We start from the raw sequence: 22,515 nt of genomic DNA, 5'->3' as shown, positions 1-22,515 counted from the left end.
TATTTTTATTTTTTAAACTGAGGAAGATGTTGAATTTTTTTTTATTTTTTAATTTTTTTTATAGTGACAGAGTCTTGCTATGTTGCCCAGGCTGTTCTGAAACTCCTGGGCTCGAGCGATCCTCCTGCCTCAGCCTCCCAAAGTGCTGGGATTACAGATACGAGCTTCTGTGCACAGCCCTGTTATTAATTTGTAAGGAGTTCTTTATATTAATTTGTAAGGAGTCCTTTGGTAGATATATGTATTGCAAATATTTCCTTCTGTTTTGAGGCTTCCACTTTTCTTCTTTTAATGCTTTAAAAAATTTTTTTGAAAAGCTTATTAACTATAGTGAATACAGCAACATGGCTGAATCTCACACACACTAAGGCAAGTGATGTTAGGCACTGTATTTGTTGGATACATGGACAGTGATCCTCAGCCTTGTCATAATACTACCTGGAAGCCTCATTGTCTTAAAGCTTAGTTAGACTTTTATGTTTTTCAGTCCCTCTTAATTGAAGGTGTGGTTTGTTATATAGTTATGTGGCCTGAGGTTTGGATAAGGACAGAGTTCTTATCTTTCCCTTTTTTTTGAGACTGAGCCTCACGCTATCACCCAGGCTGGAGGAGTGCAGCAGCACAATCTCAGTGCAACCTCTGGGTTGCACAAGCTCACTGCAACCTCTGCCTCCCAGGTTCAAGCGATTTTCATGCCTGAGCCCCCAGAGTAGCTGGGATTACAGGCGTTAGCCATTGTACTGGCTATTTTCTTTCCCTTTTGAATATTAAAAGCAATTTCAGGGTCTTAAGAATCTCAGGTTATGTGGGTGTGTTTGTTCAGCACTCCATGGTGTGCTGAATATTCATAGATTTTTACTAAGTAAGATGATGCAGTGTCAAATATTGGAATCATATTTTTGCAATTTTTTATCCTGAGAACTGTCTCCTCAGATCTTCAAGTTAAGGAATTTAGAAATCGAAGCTGATTTATCTAGCTTTAAATTGCATTGGATTGAACGGGTTAGTTGTGTCTTGTAGTGAGTAGACTACGTGATTTTTGAGGTCTGTTTAATAACTCTGTTTTTCAGCCGGGCACAGTGTCTCACGTCTTTAATCCCAGCACTTTGGGAGGCCGAGGCAGGTGGATTACCTGAGGTCAGGGGTTGGAGACCTGCCTGGGCAATATGGTGAAACCCTGTCTCTACTAAAAATACAAAAATTAGCTGGGCATGATGGTACGCACCTCTAGTTCCAGCTACTCGAGAGGCTGAGCAGGAGAATTGCTTGAACCTGGGAGGCAGAGGTTGTAGTGAGCCAAGATTATGCCACTGCACTCTAGCCTGGGTGACAGAACGATACTCCATCTCAAAAAAAGAAAAATAACAATTCTATTTTTCCCCCTTTTTGTTTCAGCTTTATAAATAGCAGTCCAGGTCAATAGTACTTGATAAAAAGGTATTTTGTTTGTTTTGGTTGGTTATGGTCAGCTCTACAAAGATGCGTGTGACCTTAAAAATATTTAGAAATATTATAATACTACAGACATTTTTCTCCAATGTCTAACTTAAAAGCAACTGTTTACCTTAGAAAGGCTGTTTTGTCTCTTCTAGAACAAAGACTTGTGAAAATTATGCAGCTATTGTTATTTTAGTGAAATTTGTTGTGCACTTAAACAGTTTTTTTTTTTCTAATTTTATTTCAGATTATACCTTATTGGTGTGGATGCTGTTGTCTAAATTTCAGTAGCCATGGCACAAGAATATAGTAAGTACTACGCTGTACTTCCTATGACCTACCTGCTTTACAAAGTGTTGATTTTCTGTGTTTAAATTTCTAATTAGAGAAATGAAAATATAGAAACAAAATTTTTAAAAATCTGCTTTTCTTAAAGAGATGAATTCATTTGTTATCTGCTTTTTGAATCTATAGCTTTATGTACAAATACAGTGTAATAGTGATTTGTTTCGTATTCTGATACAGTATTGCTCAGTCCATTCCCTGTAAATAGTACTTAGTGAACATTAGGGTTGGATCCATATTATGCATCCCATCTATTCCTCATGTTACGGGGTTGAAGAACTGACTGCAGCTCGCCCTGATTAGGAGCAGTCTCATTTCTGCCTTGTCCATGACTGACTCATGAACTCTGGCTACCTCAGTGAGTGCTGAGTGTCACCTGGCCAGGGGGATAGTTTCAGAGATGGTCCTGTAATCCTGTTCTACCCAGCGTGGCTCCAATGTGGGTTTGCCTGGAGCTTCTGGCAGAAGGCTTCTCATGGTTAGGACAGAGCTGCCTCTTTCTTCTGGATGTTGTTGTATGCTGGTGTGAGGTCTGGTGTAGCTGCAGCATTCTGGCTTCCGGACTGAGTGAGAAGCCACACAGGGTGGAGGAGAGTCCAGAATCACAAGGAAACCAGCCCTGAAGCTTGCCCTTTCTCTGATGTCCAAGCATTTGAGCCAATACATTTCCTTTTTATTTAAGCCAGTTTGAGTTAGGAGCCAAAACAGCCTAAGTGATTCACTTAATCTCCATTTTATTTTTAGTAATCCATTAGTTTCTCCCTAGGGAAATGTGGGAGTAATTGCAAAGCAAGGCAAAATAATACCATTAAATTAAACTGGCAGAGTGTGTTGGTGTTGACTGGCATACTCTTCACTCTTAACAGTTAGCAGGTAGTGATTTAGTATTCAAAGACATGAGAATAAAATATATCACTTTCAGATTCTTCCCCACCCCCCACTCCCCCAGAAGGTTTTGCCTCCTAATCAACCACCTTGGGCTGTGAATGCTAAAAAGGGTCTTGGATACCGGCAAAATCATCCATTTGTATAGGTAGGTGCATATTTGGCAGTGCAGACTTGTTCTTTGTGTTTTCTTAGGACAGTCCTATACCCTTCTAATTCCTTATTTGTTTTCGTTCTTGAAAAATTAGTAGGAATATTTCAAATATGAAAAGCATATAAGGCATCACACAAATATCCTTACTCCCTTTTTGATTAGCAGAAAAACAAAATCCATGTTACCTCTCCTCAACACCTCTATAGAGAAATTGAATGTTTACCAATTCCATTGAACATTTAAAAACCCAGGATATTTCTCCCTAACAGCACTTCCCTTTCTCTATCCCCAAGAAACCCATATCCTGGTTTTGGTCTTTATTATTCCCATGCATTTGTTTGTGCTCTTCCCACATATGTACTATATGGTTTTTGGATGCTCTTTAACTTTGTAATGTAGTTACTTTTGTAACTACATTACAAACTACATTGCATTACAAACTACATTACTTTGTAATGTAGTAACTTTGTAAATGTAGATGCCATGTGCATTTATTACTCAAAATCATAAGGGAGTTTAGAATAAATTGAGAATCACTGAGAGAGGCTATAAATCTGTTCTTAGGCACTTGTGAAAAGATCTATTATTAGATATCCTAGTGATCTGTGATAGAATGTTTTAGATTTTGAATGGTTGATGAGTTTGAACCAACATGCTGATAGCTTTCTGTCTTATCTACTAATACAAAGCACTTTTCTCTGGTAATTGGCCTGCCATTGAGTTCACTCTCTGTAGCTACTTCTACACTCCTGTGCAGGTGTGGAATGTGCAGGATACTTACAGATCAACTGAGCTTTTCAGAGTGTGTTGGTTGCTGTTTCATTTAAATAGCTCTATTCATTCTGTAGTCCAAATGCTGCTTCTGGCATCATTTTTCTGCATTGTGAGAATTCTCCATTATGCCTACAAAATTTACTTCTTCTTTTTTTTTTTCTTTTCTTTTTTTTTTCCTAAATTTGTCAGTTTGTCACTATGTTACTTTGTACTAGCAGCGGTAGTATGGAAGAGGGATCTACTCCTAAGAACTGGCTGTCAGGTTCCACCCTGAAATAGTACTGTCCCTCAGTCATCTGGGAGCCTCCTTGGAAATCTTTGTTGTGCCCTTATGTCCTTTGTGACCCAATTTTGGGTCTTAGGGATCATTTTGTATCTTGTTCTTGTGTGAAATGTATCTTTTTTTTGTTTGCTTTTGCTTTTGTTATAGTTGTTTTGTTTTTTGAGACAGGGTCTCACTCTGTTGCCCAGGCAGGAGTACAGTGGTGCAATCTCAGTTCATTGCAGCCTCCACCTCCCTGGCTCAAGTGATCCTCCCACCTCAGCCTCCCAGTTAGCTGGGAATACAGGTGTGATGAACCACCAAGTTTGGGTAATTTTTCGTCCGCCTCAGCCTGCAAGAGTGCTAGAATTACAAAGATGAGCCACCATGCCTGGCCTGAAATGAATCCTAAGTCATTTAACTTTTGCATTCAAAAAACGAATTCCCTTACTATTGGGGGAGTCATATTACCCTTTGCTCTTGTTTACAATGTTGCCTCTATGAAACTGAGTCAGTTCCATTCAAAAATCATTAATCCTTTCAACTTGGGAACCTAATTACTGATAAAGTATCAGAGAAAAATTTACAACAATATGATAAAAAATTTTTTCTGTGTGCCATTTTTACTGAAATGTTTAACAGTTGGAAAAAAGTGAACTCAAAAGATTTTTTTCCCCTTTATACATATTATATCCATGTTACAGGAAGGAAAACAACATCTTTTGTTGAAACTGTTTGAAGATCTTATACTTTGTGAATGCATTTTTTGTTGTATAATGTTTTGTGTGCATTTTCTTTTTTAAAAAAAACCTGAGTGCTATAGTTGGGTTTTAAGGGGAAAAGCCTATTGAAAATTTTCTTTGAAAAATCAATTCAGTGAACTGATATTACTCTTTTTTGTTTGTTTCTTGTGGAATGGAGCCTTCTTCTTTCTTATATATGAAAGGACTTGTATATATATTAAAGGCATACAAAAGGACTTGCTTAAATGTGAAAAGCAGTACAAAAACTTGGCTTGTTTTTATACTGCCAGATGAAATGCTGCCTTTGTGGGGAATGGCCCCCTGGGCTGAGGGAGCTTCTAGACACTGACTCAGATCTGTAATTAGGTCTTGCTCTCCGCACCCTTGTTGACTTGAAAGCACTGGCCATAGACCATTTAGTCTGGAAAAGCAATACTACATGAATCATCTAAATTGGCACAAATTATCCGAAATGCTACTAAACGTTTTTTACTCTTCTGTGATTGAGAGAATTAGAAAAGGATACTTGGTCTTTAAAAGTATTATAGAGGGTACATATACATTCATGAAAGTAAATGTTTTCCCTGGATAGAATGAAAAGCAGTGGAATATTTGACATTTGTAAGCAGTTCAGATCTCATGGGTCAGTTTTAGAAGATTCCTCCATGCTTCCCATACTATTTTCCTTTGTGAGAAGGTAGGAAGTGTGGCCTGTCTTCCAGCTCCGGTTTATTTCTCCACCCAGACCTTTCAGACCTGTCTTGCCATCTGCAGCCTCTGCTTAACCTCTACAGGGCGGTGGAGGCAGGGGAAATCCTGGAAATGTATATTGTATCTGTTTTGCTTCCTCCTAACTAGTCTCACAATCAGTATCTCAGTATTTAGAATGGAAATTTGATATTCCTCTCTTCCCTTTCTCAAAATGTTGGGTCAGTAGACTTATTGAGACCTGTTAGGGTACCTGGCAATGAAGTGGGTGAAAGTCATTTTTTTGTGTGTGTTTGCTAAGTAGTAAGCTGACAGTGTTTCAATTTATTTTTAAGAAATCAAAAGTTTTCTTGCATTGTCTCAATTTATTTATAACAAAACTTTAAAATAATTATATTCTAAAGTTGCAGGCATTTATAAGTCACTTAGGAATAGATGTAAAATGCAGACTTTTCCTAGATAAACTACCCTTTTTCATTTTTTTCTGATAGTTTATTAGGAATCTTTACCAGCACTTCTCTCCCAGCACTGTGTCTGCTCTAAAGAGAAAAAGGACAAGCAAATGTATTCATTCAGCAGCAAAAAAGGGCCAGATTTTCAACTTGTAAAGTGAGTTGGCTTTTTAATATGTGAATAAACCCTTATTTTCATGTTGGAATATATGTGAGCAGGCATCTCAGAGGAATGCGTCTTTGGCAGTAAGTAGAAGAAAGCCACAGCTCACTGTGTAATTTTGTGTTGTGAAGGCATAACTGCCATTTTGTGTCTGTGGTTGTATGTGCACATGCTTGTGATTCAGGTTGTCTTTGTTAGTATAGGGCATTGCTGTTTGTCAGACCTTGCCACTTTCATTTTGGAGTTGTCAAAAATCACATATTCAAATTATAAAATTGTTAGAACGTATGCTGAGTTAAATTGAAAGACTTTAGAGTGAGTTTCTAAAAAACTGACTGGTAAAATATTTCATCAGTCAGTACCCTTGATAAAATTCCTCATTAGGTGGGTAGGTGAATATCTTTTCCCTAATATAAATTCCAAAAACCTTCATGTTAGGGATTTAGGCTGTATTTACAAAGAGTGCTAGTTTGGCTGAGTGCTGTGACTTATGCCTGTAATCCCAGTACTTTGAGAGGCCAAGGTGGGAGGATTGCTTGGAGGCCAGGAGTTTGAGACCAGCCTGGGCAATATAGTGAGACCCCATCTCTACAAAAATAAAAATAAGAAAAGAGTACTAGTTCACTAAGAACTGTGATCCTGTTTGTCCCAGAACTTGCTTAGTACCCAGTTAACCTTTCACTTAATCTCTTTTGGTTGCAAGCCAAGAGATCATGCCTTAGTACCAAAAACAAATCACCCAACCTCATTACCCTTGGTTTGCATTTGTATAAATAATTGGGTCATTAGCCGATATGTAAATGGAGGGACATGAAAGGTTGACCTTAGTGGGAATTTAACAATACTTTATGACTTCTAGATTAACTCTGGTATCATGGCAGCAAATATCTTTTGTTTGTGGGTGCAGTGCTGTAAGACCTCAATCAAGACTTCTAGAGTTCTTAATGGGTAGGAAAATATCTAAAGGAGTTTTATGCATGATTATATCTTATTCTATCTAGTAACAGATGCTTTCCTAATTTTGTGAATGAATGGTAATCCCTGATGAAAGCTTCCCACCCTCATTTTTTAAAAAAATTTCCTTCTCAAACCAATTGAATAAAATTAGTCTGGCCTATGGAGTTAGCTGTCCCCTTTGTAAAATGGAAAGCTTTTCTAAACAGTGTGTGCAGAGAGACCATCTGTCACTATTTCTATCCGAATATTTGGCTCCTTCCCTAAATTTGATGGTATCCCCATTGTATAACTGTGCAGTGGTCTCAATTTAAAGATGGAGAAGCCAATGTGCATTCGTCTGTTCTGCATGTGTATAGAGTCTGTTGATCATAAAGATTTAGGCCAAGATCCAGCATTCATTGTTACTGTAATTTGATCCTTTAGTAGTATTGTGACGATCACTTGGAATAACATTCAGTTGTATTTGTTCAAAGCATCAAGGAAAATCTCATTTAATACGCTGTTCTCAACAAATATTAAAAATAACTGTTACAAAAATAATACATACTAGTAAAACAAGTAGAAAATGCAGATAAACATAAAGACAAAAATGAAAACCATCTATCATTTTACCATCCAGAAGTGGCCATTACTAACATCGGCTAATAATAGCTTCTCATAGAACACAGAGCACACCATTGAGAATGGGTAGGGGGACCCAATGCCAGTGATTAATAAGGGACTGGCTGGAGATGATGGCAGCCAGAAACTCTTAAATACCTGTGTATGGTGTGTGTTAGACTTAATGTCTTCTAAACTGGAAGTATTTATTAGCTGTGTTCATTTTATTATAAGATGAAAGAAAGCGAAGCACCTCTTGAAGGAGTAACTGCCCTATTCTGGTTAACTTCTGTTTCCACTGATTTTTTTAGGAAGGTTTTTCTTATGCCGGGCATGTTTCTCTATGTAAGCATGAATTTTCCTCTTGATTCTTAAGTGAAGGGATAATATAAAATGAGCTGCTATATAGAAAGAGTAGAATGATAACATACTTTTAAAAGAAATGACTTCTGCTCCTCTGATGGAAAGATAAGAAAGTTAAGTCATCAGAAGCTGCATGTAGTTATTATGAAGGGATAACTGAATCTCAGAATCCCTCCTAGGTTTTGTTTTGTTGTGTGTTTTCTTCTTTTTCTTTTCTTTTGAGACAGTCTCGTTCTGTCACCCAGGCTGGTGTGTAGTGGCACAGTCTCAGCTCACTGCAACCTCCACCTCCCAGGTTCAAGCAGTTCTCCTGCCTCAGCCTCCCGAGTAACTGGGATGACAGGCATGCACCACCACACCCAGCTAATTTTTTTTTTTTTTTTTTTTTTTTTTATGTATTTTTAGTAGACAAGGGATTTCATCATGTTGACCAGGCTGTTTTCGAACTCCTGGCCTCAAATGACCTGCCCATCTCAGCCTCACAAAATGCTGGGATTACAGGCATGGGCCACCATACCCGGTCCCTCCTAGATTTTTTTTTTTTTTTGAGACGGAGTCTTGCTCTGTCGCCCAGGCTGGAGTGCAGTGGCCGGATCTCAGCTCACTGCAAGCTCCGCCTCCCGGGTTCACGCCATTCTCCTGCCTCAGCCTCCCGAGTAGCTGGGACTACAGGCGCCCGCCACCTCGCCTGGCTAGTTTTTTGTATTTTTTTTTTTTTTAGTAGAGATGGGGTTTCACCGTGTTAGCCAGGATGGTCTCGATCTCCTGACCTCATGATCTGCCCGTCTCGGCCTCCCAAAGTGCTGGGATTACAGGCTTCCTCCTAGATTTTTAAAAATGGTTTTTAACATAGTATATCTGTCCCCTGCTACATCGTATATGATGTCCCTCCTCTTCTGGCTGTTGCTTCGCCATCCTATGGCAACTTCCGGTAACTTAACAATGCTACATTGTAAAATTTAAGGAATTCTGTGCTAAGGTCTCTGATTATTCCACTAACATTCTCTCATCCTTCAACTTACAATAACTTTCAAAAAAAAAAAGTCTGGCTTTCAAATCATTACACTACAAAGGTTTATGTAAGCAACAGTCATCTCCCTGGATCTGAAAGTAGTTGTCCTTTGTGCGATTTTGATGGCTTCCGAGCACTTGTTTGCTGGTTTCCTTCTCTGATGCTCAGGATAACTTAGTATGCCACAGCCCTCTTAACTTCCAGTGGGCTTCTTTTAAGTGTCTATGCTTAACAGAAGCTTTCTCTATGAGCAGTAATGCACTTCAACCAGTTGGTCAGTTGATGATCCCCACAGTTTGCTGTCTTGAAGCCATTGTGGTATAAACAGAGTAAATGATGAGAGCTTTGTCCTCTGCCCTCTCTTCCAAGTAAAGAGTGTAAAAGTTGTTTTAAAGGAAGTCTGCATTTTGTGGTATCATTCAGTTTTGGAACAGTGTCTATTTAGATTTTAGCCTGGAATTCTTTTGGAAACTCCACCCCTGGAAGAAAATGATTTTTAAAAGAATGTGTTTTAGCAGCTGTTAATGTTAGCAAAAACATAGCACTGTGTTGGAAGATCTTTTGGTTATACAACAGTAGCTTGCTGGATTTCACTTCTGCAGTTGCAGTACCTTCCATTGAGAGACTGATTTAAATTAGGCAGATATTGCCAAGTTTTAAATTATAATGTTGTATTGTTGGAAAATGCTCAAATTTTGATTCTCTGGTATTGTAATGTGTTTTTAATTTTAAGCATCACATTGAGATTTTAGCATTTAAATACCTGAAGGAAGCAATAGGCAAATTTTTACTTGTTAAAAAATATTAATAAGTAGCAGTTGTTTCTTTCTTGCCTATTTTTCTTTATGGGATATTTAGATTTTGTATGATCATATGCAGTAGTTCTGAACTCTTTTATTCACAATGTTAGGATTGTGCATGGGTTGGTTTTCTTGCATGGCTCTCATTAGATTTATTTCAGTTACCTATTCTCAGCTCTAATGGTAGTGACATCCCTGTTTATTTACTTCTTGGATTCTTACCAAGTTACAACATGATCTCTTCATCCTTGTGCTACTGATTCTGTTAAGTTTACTATTTCTTTTATTTATTTACTTATTTTTTTGAGACAGAGTCTTGCTCTGTTGCTCAGGCTGGAGTGCAGTGGCACGATCTTGGCTCACTGCAACCTCCACTTCCTGGGTTGAAACGGTTCTCCCACCTCCACCTCTCAAGTAGCTGGGATTACAGGTGTGTGCCACCAGGCCCGGCTAATTTTTGATATTTTGTTTAGTAGAGATGGGGTTTCACCATATTGGCCAGGCTGGTCTGGGACTCCTGACCTCAGTTGATCCACCCGCCTCAGCCTCCCAAAGTGCTGGGATCACAGGTGTGAGCCACCAAGCCTGGCTAAGTTTACTGCTTCTACACAGACAGATTGATAGGTTTTTGTTTTAGATGAGTAATTCTGGTGTAATCTCTTTTCAGAGGATTTAGATAAAGTATTTTCAGTTGGCCTCCCATTCCTCCTTCTCATTGCTTCAGAGTGGGCTTTTTTCCCTGCATCTTCATTTCCTTCTTTCTCTCTCTTTTTTTTTTTCTTGAGAGAGTAGTTTTACTTTCTTCTAAGTGGAGAATGGTAGTAAAAATCAAGTTCAGGTAAAGAATGAAGTGGTGGGCCAGATTTGGGAAGAAAATGAGAGAGTCTTAAAAAGTAAAATCTGCCACTGCTCCTGTAGCTGTTTTCGTGTGACCCTGAATTAGACCAGGTAACTGCCATTTTTTTCATCAGGGTCTGAGGATGGCGTTTGAGCAATAGCGAGCTTGTCAGTGTTTGTTTTTATAATGTATAGTCAGTTAAGAGTTTGACTGACTTGCTGATTTGTTAACTGCAGGAGGAAAAAAAGGCTCACTCTCTCCTTTCTAATTTCCTACCAGATGAATTCCTCCTTCATCAGTTCTGTGAAGAGGGTATAAAATAATTTGAACAGTTTTTATTTTTAATAATTGAACCTTCTTCCCTACTGTTATAAACTAAGATCTCCCTTTTTCTTAAAAGCGGTGAGAAGTTATTTTCCCTTCAGGTTTTAAGGTAAGAATTGGTCCCAGTGAGCTGATATCTAACTATTCTTACATTTTTTTTTTCTTCAGTCTTCCATAAATTAGCTGAAATAAAATTTTGTTCTGAAATTTTACCAAATTCCTTGAGATTCTTGGAGTCCTCTAGAGGTGGTATGGAGCCACAGCTTGGAATAATTGCTTTAGGAATAATCTTTCCACCTGGTGCACAGGGACATGATCCTTTGCAAGGAAGGCAGTTAAATGTGTGTAGTCTGGCAGATTGGGATCTGGACTCCTGAGTGTGTGTCTCTTCGGCCTTCTTTAGTTTGCTATTTCACATCTCTCTGTCCTTATTGCCAAGTCTGGTCTCTAAGCTTCATTGTCAAGTTCACCATCTTCCTAAGGTTGTAATAGAGGCAGGGTCATGGTGCTTTTTGGAGTTTGTGTCTGTTTTCTGGTGTTTTTGGATACAAGATGGCAAAATAGTCCCATTTCTGTTTCAGTGCTTGATAAATGACTGAAGAAAAGAAAAAGGAGAGAAAGAAACAAAATCTGATTCCTTGAGTAGTTGCAGTCTGTTCTTCAGACTTTTTTGTTTGTTTATTTCGATGATGTTTATTAAATGTGCACATCATTAACTGCAGTCATGCAGGGTTGCTTTCAAATCCGGGAGAACATAGTGGTCTACAGAGTAGCTTCTTGGTATTTCTCAAATGTTTTTCAGCACAAGGGAAGATGCACTCATTTTGATTTCCTTAGTTTTTTCCTCTGAGAGCAGAGAGCTGCGTTGTTTTTCCTGTGACCTTTATAAAGCCATGTGTTCTGTTTGGAGGACAGTCAGTGCACACCCCATTCAAGGATGCTCTCTACAGTCCTTCCTGCTCCTTGGCCAGTTTTCCAAAATGAGATAATGAATACAAAAACACTGTCTCATAAGCTGTAGAAGTGTCAGAAATGGAGGAGAGTATTGTCTTTACTATATTATTCGTTGCTTGCGTGGCCTAGTGTAAATATTCTCCATTCAGTACGTGATCTCCATTGGTGAAATGGCTGCTTTTGACAATAGTGTTTCCAGAGAATAGCTATTTCTCGATTAGGCCAGCTTGGAACTTTTCCAATGGAAAACTATTTGCACGCTGAACAAATATGACATATATTGCATTAAAATGAGTTGCTGGTATTTCATAATATTTGCAAGTTGAAGAATCACTGCCCTTTATATATGGCAATAAATTTCTTTTGGCAGTGATCATGAAGTTCTTGGCCACATGAAAAATAACTGACCAGAGAGTCTGAATCTAACTTCTTATTCAGAGAGGACTATTTCTCTGACAGATGGATTTTGTAGCCTTTGTCGAGCTGTTATATAGAATAATGCTTTTTGTTTTGTGATTTAACTCATTGCCCTCAGGCATTTCAATTTGTGTGTGTTGATCTGAAAAGCTCTTCTCATGGAGAGATGTGTGACCTGGACTACAGGAAATATAATTTGCAGGAAGAGTTGGAGGGGGGGCCTTTCCTTCCTCCGTCTCCCAAAATAGCCAAGTAATTAAATCTATTACTGTAGCTAGAAAGCGAACTATTGTCTATATTGTCAGCAACACCCTAAGGGTGAAGCGAAGCTGCTTCTGTGCAAGACATTATCTGAGCAGGCGCCTCATCCAGTGGGACGATGCCATCCACATTTGGAAGCAGCTGAGAAATGCTTCGGCATTGGCAGCAATTCCTCATCAGAAATGCTCTCTCGCATTTTATAGTAAACCTGTGTTGACTCTGGTGGGGAGCTTTAAAAATATCTTATCATGGAGATTTGACATTTCTTATAGCAGCCGATAGTTTACATTGACAAGCCCCTTGGAATTGTTTCAGAACACTAATCGCTTGCTGTCAGCAGCTAGTTCCTCTGAGGGGAAGAGCTGGGCTGATCCTGCCTCTGTTGTAAGACTGCCTGATTAGAGGGACATTTCTGAGTTAATGTCCATTCCTTCATTTCCAGTATATACTGAAATCAAAATACCATGAAAAGCTGATAGAACTGATTCACAAAATTTATTTTTAGGAATTTTGGATTTTTTTAAGTACGGCTAGGTCTGGTGGTAGCTCATGTCTATAATCCCAGCACTTTGGGAGGCTGAGGTGGGAGGATTGTTTGAGGCCAGGAGCTCAAGAGCAGCCTGGGCAATATAGCAAGACCGCATCTCTATGAAAAATAAAATTAAAAAAAATTTAAAACTAAATAAAAAGGGCTGTGTTATAGTTATGTGCTATAGGACTAACAAAAAAAGGTTGTGTCATTTGTCGTGGAAGTGATGTCTTTGCTGAATGAGAAAAAGAATACAGTGACAAGGGAAATACTTGTTTCACTCTGCTGAAAACATTCTGACTCTTAGAACAGAATTTTCCTCCTTCAAGAGAGACGGTTATTTAGACATTACATTGTTTGAAATTAGGGCAAAATCATGTAGTGTTTTAAAAAAGTACTCAAATATACAGTGGAAAGAAAGCCAAGCTGTAACGCATTAATCAGAATTTATTCATGCTGGCTGGGCGGGGTGGCTCAGGCCTAGAATCCCAGCACTTTGGGAGGTCCCAGCGGGCAGATTGCCTGAGGTCAGGAGTTTGAGATCAGCCTGGCCAACATGGTGAAACCCCAATTCTACTAAAAAAAAAATTAGCCAGGCGTGGTGGCGCACGCTTATAGTCTCAGCTACTCGGGAGGCCGAGGCAGGAGAATTGCTTGAACCCAGGAGGTGGAGGCTGCAGTGAGCCAAGATTCTCCAGCCTGGGCAACAGAGCGAGACTCCATCTTAAAAAAAAAAAAAAAAGAACTTATTTATGCTATATGGAAGATAATTTTTTCTCTGTCCTTCTGGTGAGAATAATTTGCTGCTCCATGTGAGGTAAGTTAGCTCCTTTATGGATCATTTATTAAATGATAAGTTCTGCCTATAATGAGTACATTAACCAAGAAGGCATGTTTCATTTTTAGAATAATTGACTAATGTAAGGATGCTAATGTTCATTATATCTCTAACAATTCCACTTTAAGGGTAAGTAAATAAAGACCCAACTGCATAGTTACTTGTTAAAAGTAGCAAAACAAGTCATTCAAAGAGCAGGAAACAGATGGGCCAGTGCATGTTTCTTTCTATAAAAGTTAATCTCAGCCGGATGTGGCAGCTCATGCCTATAATCCCAGCACTTTGGGAGGCCAAGATTAGAGGATTGCTTGAACCCAGGAGTTTGAGACCACCCTGGGTAACATAGTGAGACCCTATCACTACATAAATAATAATTAAAAAATAAAAATTAGCTGGGCATGTTGGCACACACCTGTAGTCCTAGCTGCTTGGGAGGCTGAAGCAGGAGGATTGCTTGAGTCTGGAAGGTCAAGGCTGCAGTGAGCTATAATTATGCTACTGCATTCCAGCCTGGGTGAAAGAGTGAAACTCTGTCTCTGACAACAGCAGCAGAAACATTAAGGTATGTTGACATAATGCATATATCATTCAGAACAGAGATTCTAGTGCCAGTTATTCTCTCATTATTTTTAGATAAGTATTGTAGCCATTGCACAGTAATAGCTCAAGGCTCCCCATTCCATATATTTGCCATTGGATGGCACAAAGGAATTGTAAAACACCTAAGGATCAGTGATAACTTACTGACTTTGGGGTTAAGGGATGGGAAGAAATCAATGGCATGACCATGGATCCAGTCTGCTAGAGAGTAAACTTACTTCCCAGTCCCCTGACTCCTTCATTTCTGTATTCTTATTTTTTTACAAATAGGGTCTTACTCTATCACCCAGCCTGGAGTACAGTGCACAGTCGTAGCTCACTGGCAGCCTTGAACTCCTGGGCTCCAGCTCAAGCCATCCTCTCCACTCAGCCTCGCGAGTAGTTAGGCGTGCACCACTATGCCTGGCTTTTTTTTCCTCCCCTCCCCACCCCTCCCATTCTGTTTTTGTCTTGCTATGTTGCCCAGGCTGGTGTGGAATTCCTAGGATCAAGCCTTGGCCCAAAGTGCTGGGATTACAGGCATGATCCACTGTGCCCCTTCATTTCTTCTGTGTTCCATTCTTAACTTTATATGTTTCTCAACTTTTATGAAGTCCTACTCTTTTCTGTAGCTAACCTCTTTGTTCTGTCTTTGCCAGTCCCTCTCATCTTCTCTGGGATGCGAATTGTCTAATTGTGTCATTCCACTCACTCCTCCTTCCTCATCTCTTCATGCTTTTTCTTTGTAAATCTTCTCAGGCTCTCTCCTGTCCTCTCCAGCACCCACTGCCCTACCCACTCTCAGATCTTTTCCATTCTCTCTCTTCTTGCTTCTAGTATGTCACAAAAAGTGAAGGAGTGGGAAAATTACCCCATCACTCTTTTATATCTTTATTCTTAATTCTTAAAGTTCTTTTTAAATTTAGGTATTATATATATCCAATAAAATGCAAAGATCTTAGTTGTCCTTTAAGATTTGGGTTTCTGACTATTGGCTGTTAGGAATAAAATGGCTATCAACATTCTTGTACAAGTCATTTTGTGGACATGAAATTTCATTTCTCTTGGGTAATACCTAGGAATAGAACAATTAGGTCATAGGATAGATGCATATTTTACTATGTAAGAAACTGCCAAACTGTTTTTCTGAAATGGTTATGTCATGTTATAGTTGCACCAGCAATTCATGAGGGTTCCAGTTGCTCCACATTTCTTACCAGTATTTGGTATTGTCAGTTTTTAAACAAACTTTTAGCTCTTCTGCTGGGTGTTTGATAGTATCTCATTATGATTTTAATTAGCTCTTTCCTGATGACTGAATTTGATCATCTTTTTATGTGCTGATTAGCCATTCATGTGGTTGGTACCTTTTTTTTTTTGCAGAGTGTCTTTTGCAAGTCTTGACTGTTTTTCTAAATGATCGTTGTTGTCTTTTAATTGCTGATTTGTAAGATTATATATGTATTCTAGATATGATTTCTTTGTCAGATATGTATTTTATGAATACTTTTCCTTGTCTGTAGCTTGCCTATTCGTTTTCTTAACAATGTCTCTTGATGAATAAAAAGTTTAATAAGTTCAATTTCTTGGGTTTTTTTTCATGGTTAATGCTGTACCATGTGTTGCCTAAGAAATTTTGCTTAGCCAATATTGGGAAGATATTGTCCCATGTTTACTCTGAGAAGATTTAGGGTTTTGTCTTTTACTTTTACGTTGATAAAACATCTCCATTTTTTTTTTTTTGAGATGAACAGAAATAACTGTTAAGGTTTACTTGCACTGTTTTCCTTTTTCTATCCAGTACCAATTGTTGATAATTCTGTTCTTTTCCCATTGAGCTGGGTTAGTTCTTAGTTAAAAGTCAGTCAACTATATACGTGTGAGTCTCATCTGTTCCACTGGTCTATTTGTTCTTAAGTCAATTATATACTGTCTTGAATACTGTAGCTTTGTAAAGGCTTCGACTCAGGTAATTAAGTTCTCTAACTTTATATATTTTTTAATTTTTAATTTTAGAGATGTGCAGTGGCATGATCATAGCTCATTGCAGCCTTGAATCCCTGGGATCGAGTGATCTGTCTGCCACAGCCTCCCAAGTGGCTAGGACTACAAATACACACCACCACGCCCGCCCAGTTAATTTTTATTTTTGTAGAGGTGCAGTCTCACTATGTTGCCCAGGCTGGTCTCAAACTTCTGGACTCAAGCAGTCCTCCTCCCTTGGCTCACCAAAATGCTAGGATTATAGGCATGAGACACTGTACCCAGCCTCATTCTTGCCTTTTAATTGCTTTGTATATTATAGATTCTTTGAATATCCCTGTAAATTTTAGAATCATTTGTCATTAAAAAAAAAAAAAAAGCCAATTAGATTTTGATTGGGATTTCATTGAGTCTGTTTTTCAGTCTGTGGAGAATAGACATTTTAATAATACTGAATATCCCATTCATGAACGTCTTCACTTCTCAGCAGTGTTGTGTAGTTTTCAACATAGATGTTTTATACATCTTTCATTAGATACAGATTTTCATTAGATATACTGGATTTTTTGTGATCCTCTTAAGTATTGTATTTCAAATTCCATTTTGTTGTTCACTTGCTAGTATACATACAATTGCTGTTTGTGACCTGATATCCTGCAAACCTCCTAAATTCAATTGCTAGTTCTAATTGTGTGTGCGTGTGTATGTGTATGTAGGTAATTGTCGTATGTGATTTGATTCTGTTAATAATGACAGTTTTATTTGTTCCTTTTCCATCTTTATACATTTTAAAACCCCTTTTTCTGGCCCATCGAACTAGCTAGAACTTGCAGTGGAGTGCTAAGTAGGAGTACTAAAAATGGACATCTTGCATTATTCCTGGTCTTAAGAAAAAAGTATTCAGTGTTTCACTGTTTAGTCTCATATTTGACTGGGTATGGTGTTTCATGCCTATAATCCTAGCACTTTGGGAGGCTGAGGTGGGAGAATTGCCTGAGTCCAGAAGTTTGAGACCAGCCTGGGCAACACAGTGAGAACCCGCCTCTACAAAAAATAAAAAATTAGCCAGGATTGGTAGCACATGGCTGTAGTTCCAGGCTGTTGCAAAAGATGAGCCCAGTAGTTCGAGAGGCTATAGTGAGCTGGGATTGTGCCACTGCACTCCAGCCTGGGAAACAGAACAAGACCCTGTCTCAGGGAAAAAAAAAAAAAAAAAAAAAAGAGAGAGAGAGAGAAAAAGTCACATGCTTAGGTTTTTTTACACTGGCTTCTGCTCTTAAAGCCCTATAATTTTGTGAGCTCCTATTTGTTAAGTTCACAGTGTTCAATCTACATATTAAGCTTTCCTGTGCTTGTGACGTTACTGCATTACTCCCATTTTTCTGTTTGTTTTCTGCCTCTTTTCCCAAGCAGTTACCTGTTGCTTTTTCCCGTTGGCTCTTCTACCTTTGCGAACATAGCTTCTTCTCTTTTACTCTCTTCTTTCTGCCTTTTTTTTTTTTTTTTTTTTTTTTTTTAGATGGAGTCTCGCACTGTCTCTCAGGCTGGAGTACAGGTACAGTGGCACAATCTCAGCTCACTGCAACGTCCGCCTTCCAGGTTCAGGCGATTCTCCTGCCTCAGCCTCCTAAGCAGTTGGGATTATAGGTCCATGCCACCACGCCCAGCTAATTTTTGTATATTTAGTAGAGATGGGGTTTCATCATGTTGGCCAGACTGGTCTCGAACTCCTGACTTCAAGTTACCGTGCTCGGCCTGCATTAATTTGGTTTTAATGAATTCCTTTTTAAGTGAATTCTTATTTATCAAATATTTATTGAGCAGGTACAATATGACTAACTGTGTTGGTATCTGAAGCTATACAAGTTGATGAGACGTGGTCTCTGTCCTAAAAGAGGTCCCTGTAAAGCATGGAAAGTCCTTTGAATGGATGCTTCCTTGGACCTCTTTGGAAGGAATGGACATCTCACTTGATCTAGTGAGGGTCAGTGAAAAGGCCTACTGAAGGAGTTGATTGTCCACTTCTTTTTGCTCCTTTTGTGTAGTCACCCAAGATTGAGGATTGGTTTTCTTTTTTTCCTCCACATGTGATTACACCTCTTCTCAATTGTTTTCATGCCACAATTTCCAAACCCAGCCAGAAGCATAGTTGTCAGAACTATATTGTGATGCTTATTGCCTTGTACCCTATGTAATTTTTGTGTAAAGAGCTCCCCTAATAGCTCTTTAGCTCCTGATGGTAGTAACTTGTTTGTCCTGATTTTTAGAAATTCTATAGAATGTTATGTTAGAAACTCAAAAAATGTTTTTGAATGAATGAACTAATTGAGTAATTTTCATTTTTTGTTCATATGTGTCTTATATTTCATTATTGGATAGATTTGTAACTTAATATGAAAATAACTTTTTTTTTTTGAGATGGAGTCTTGCTCTGTCAAGGCTGGAGTGCAGTGGCACAATCTTGGCTTACTGCAACCTCTACCTCCCAGGTTCAAGCGATTCCCCTGCCTCAGCCTCCCAAGTAGCTGGGATTACAAGTGTGTGCCACTACACCTGGCTAATTTTTATATTTTTAGTAGAGACAGGGTTTCACTGTGTTGACCAGGCTGGTCTCAAGCTCCTTACCTCAGGTGATCCGCCCACCTTGGCCTCCCACAGTGCTGGGATTACAGGCATGAGCCACTGTGCCTGACCTGAAAGTAACTTTGGATTGTATTAATTTTCTAGAATAATTTTTTTTTTCAAATATTTCTTTGGGGGGCTTCTTTCCTTCCACAATGTGGACAGTAGAATGACTCTCTAACTTGCTACTCTACCCAGAGCAGACCCTTTCCTTAAACAACAAATGCTGGTGAGCTGCACTTCAAGATTCCTGTCTTGGGTTTTTCATTCCATTTCTTCACCCAGACCAACGTCTGTTATCCCATCTTTGTTTGCCACGGTGAAACCCCGTCTCTAGTAAAAATACAACCAGCTGAGCACAGGTGGCACACGCCAGTAGTCCCAACTACTTGGGAGGCTGAGGCACAAGAATTGCTTGCCTCTCTTATTCAGTAGCTCTGCTTATTCTTCTAAAGCTGTAATGGCATCACAGAACACATTTGATTTTTGAGCAGGAACCAACTAGTGATTATTTTCAGATAATTAAATTATGAAACTATGAACAATGCCTTATTGCAAACATAATGGTTATGTGAGGCATTGTTTAGTGAGTTCATTGGAATGAAGGTGAACCAAGGCATTTAAATGTTTTTTTCAAATTGAATTATATATTTCTTTCAGGCAAACATGAGCTACTTAGTATCCATTAAATATGGGGGGATATAGCTTAATTTTGCTTAAGTGTAAGATCAGAAGTCTTTAAACTCAACTGTGTAATGAAGTCTGCTATCAGCGTTTTATTTACTAAATTTTTATCATTTACAAAATTTGAAATAACTTTGAAAGATAAATTGTCTTTTATCACCAGTATATTTTTTATTTATATCCTTGTGGGGAGGAGTGTGGTGATCATAGGAGGTATTTAGATATCAGATAAAATCAGTGCCTATGAATATGTTACATGTGCCTTAAAATGTAGTTATCAACTTTGAATCAACAGGAAAATAGGTGTTTTAAGTATAATTTACATTAGGATGTTTACATTTCTAATATTCTTAAGAAAGTAAATGTGGTATTTAGTCTAAAAATGAAATGAGGCCAGACGTGGTGACTCACACCTGTAACCTCAGCACTTTGGGAGGCCGAGGCGGGCAGATTGCTTGAGGCCAGGAGTTCCAGACCAGCTTGGGCAACATGGTGAAACCCTGTCTCTAGTAAAAATACAACAACCAGCTGAGCGCAGGTGGCACACGCCAGTAGTCCCAACTGCTTGGGAGGCTGAGGCACAAGAATCACTTGAACCTGAGAGGCAGAGGTTGCAGTAAGCTGGGATGGCTCCACTGTACTCCAGTCTAGAGACTGTCTCCAAAAAAAAATAAAGAAAGTGAAATGAAAAGGCATGCTTATATAGTGAGATAGAGCTTAAAGTTTATTTGACCATGAGCAATTAAGCCTTATCAATTCAGAGGTTACTATTATTGTTTACAATTTTAAACCCAAGTCTGCTTTTTCTGTTTTCCTTACATATGATAGAAATGCTTCACTTTTATTAAACTTAATACGAGTTTAAAATAATTCAGCATTTAAGTGGTTTTAAGTGCTGGAGAAAGATTTGGAATGCGTTTTTCAAGGGTGACCTTGGTGGCTCCCTTGGCCTTCCAGGGGGCCCACAGTGACAGGTCCATCTATCAGTAGATCGGGATTAGTAGGTGCAATTTATTCCCATTGATTACCTGTCTCTGGAATTCTGCCTTTTCATTCACTTTATCATCTAGGGAAGAGACTACCTTTTTTTTTCTTTTTTCAATGCCGAGATTTCTTGTTCTCCCTAGCCATGATGTTTGCCCTCACAGAGAGGAGCTATCCCATATGTGAACCAAGTAATTCTACTGACAGCAGAGGATCCAAGTCCCAGGATCTCTTCTGATTATTTCTGATGTCTTATTTATTCTCTTATTGTTTCTGCCTAGATTGGCCAGAAAGAGTTAGATTTGAAGGTCAGCTGCAAACATTTCGTATTTTTAATCACAAGTTGGCCAATTGGGAGGTTTCTATCCAGTTCCTTGAAATAGGTCACCAGACACATTGTACGAATCCCAGAGTTTAATGGGCCATCTGTTGGGTCACTCTGGTAATTGTTCCTTTTTATAAATTCCAATGTACCCAGTTAAGTTGAAGCAAAGGGTGTTAGACTCTGAATGTGCTGACCAGTGGGACCCTCTCAACTGAAACTTGCCCTCAGAGAGTTTTTGTTGACTCCATTTCTTCTGTATTTCTTCCTCAATAGTGAGAGTTTGGTTTTTTTAATTGTGGGAGTTGACGGTCATGCTTGCTGAAGATAATTAGAAATGGGGGGAAGTAGTACTGCTTGGGAATAGGAAAAATGAGGCCAGTCATTTGGCTGTAGCAATAGTGGGATTTCTTTGCAAAGAAACTTTGGACAAGGCAAAGGGAGCAAGGTGTGGTGGCTCACACCTGTGATCCCAACACTTTGGGAGGCTGAGACAGGAGGATCACTTGAAACCAAGACTTGGAAACCACAGCGAGATCCTGTATCTACAAAAAAATTTTCAAAAAAATTAGCCAGGTGTGGTGGTGTGTGGACTTGTAGTCCCAGGTACTTGGGAGGTTGAGGTGGAAGGATCACTTGAGCCCAGGAGTTTGTTGCAGTGAGTTGTGATCACCCCACTGCTCTCCAGCCTGAGTGACAGAGTGAGACACTGTCTCAAAAAAATAAATTTTTTTTTTAAGTTAAAAAAGCCAAAGGGAAATGATGGACAATAAACTTGTTCTATGCAGCTGGGTTTCTCTGTGACTCTCAGGAGAGGAGCTCAGAACGGGTATAGTGTGGAATAGTCAGAGCTGAAGTTTTAAGCAAAGCGGTTTGTTAGCTCACTGAAAACACCTGAAATGTGCATTTTACTTTGTGTTTCTGATTTTCTGGTAAGATCTGGAAAATGAGAGTCAAAACATGGAGTCTGAAGTCTGAAGGGCAGTGAGTGTGTTAATGAAGAACCAGACTGAGGCAGATGTCTTTCAGTATATTATCTGTGAAAAAGAAAGCTCTGTTCTGGGCTGGTTTCTCTTCCCTCTCGAAGCGATGTTATCTAGTTGCATGACTTGAAATATCCTCTGTATGCCTCTCTTGTTCCTAACTCTTTATCCAGCTCTTCAGACTTGTATTTCCAATTGCTTTTCTGATACATCCACATTTATGTCCAATTAGACATCGCTAATTTAATACGGTCAGCGAAGAACTGTGATCAATCCCAGCACTTAGGGAGGCTGAAGCAGAAGGATTGTTTGAGCCCAGGAGTTTGAGACCAGCCTGAGTAACAAAGCAAGATTCGGTCTCTACAAAAAATAAAGATTAGCTGGGCATGATGGCATGTACCTGTAGTCCCAGCTACAGCTAGTTCCAGCTAGTCCCAGGGTCATTTCTTTCCTCTCCAGCCACACTGGCACTTTTTACCTTGGACACACTGTTTGTTCATATCCTAGGGTCTTTCCACTTGCTCTTCCCTCTGCCTGGAACA

General features: G+C 39.0%; 1 protein-coding gene across 14 annotated transcripts in view; it reads left to right on the top strand.

The window, feature by feature from the left end:
- The window catches only part of SIPA1L1 (signal induced proliferation associated 1 like 1), a 408,737-nt gene that overhangs the window by 201,095 nt on the left and 185,127 nt on the right, over positions 1-22,515 (top strand). For 13 of the 14 annotated variants that reach the window (XM_050797315.1, XM_050797320.1, XM_050797322.1 and 10 more), the window contains one exon: positions 1,685-1,746. The exons of the other annotated variant lie outside the window; for it this stretch is intronic. The gene's annotated coding sequence lies outside the window, so the exon portion shown is untranslated. The remainder of the gene's footprint in view (positions 1-1,684; positions 1,747-22,515) is intronic. 14 annotated transcript variants of the gene reach the window in all.

This window comes from Macaca thibetana, chromosome 7 (assembly GCF_024542745.1).
Source record: "Macaca thibetana thibetana isolate TM-01 chromosome 7, ASM2454274v1, whole genome shotgun sequence".
Lineage (NCBI taxonomy): Eukaryota > Metazoa > Chordata > Mammalia > Primates > Cercopithecidae > Macaca > Macaca thibetana.
This window is presented reverse-complemented; position numbering and strand designations above follow the sequence as displayed.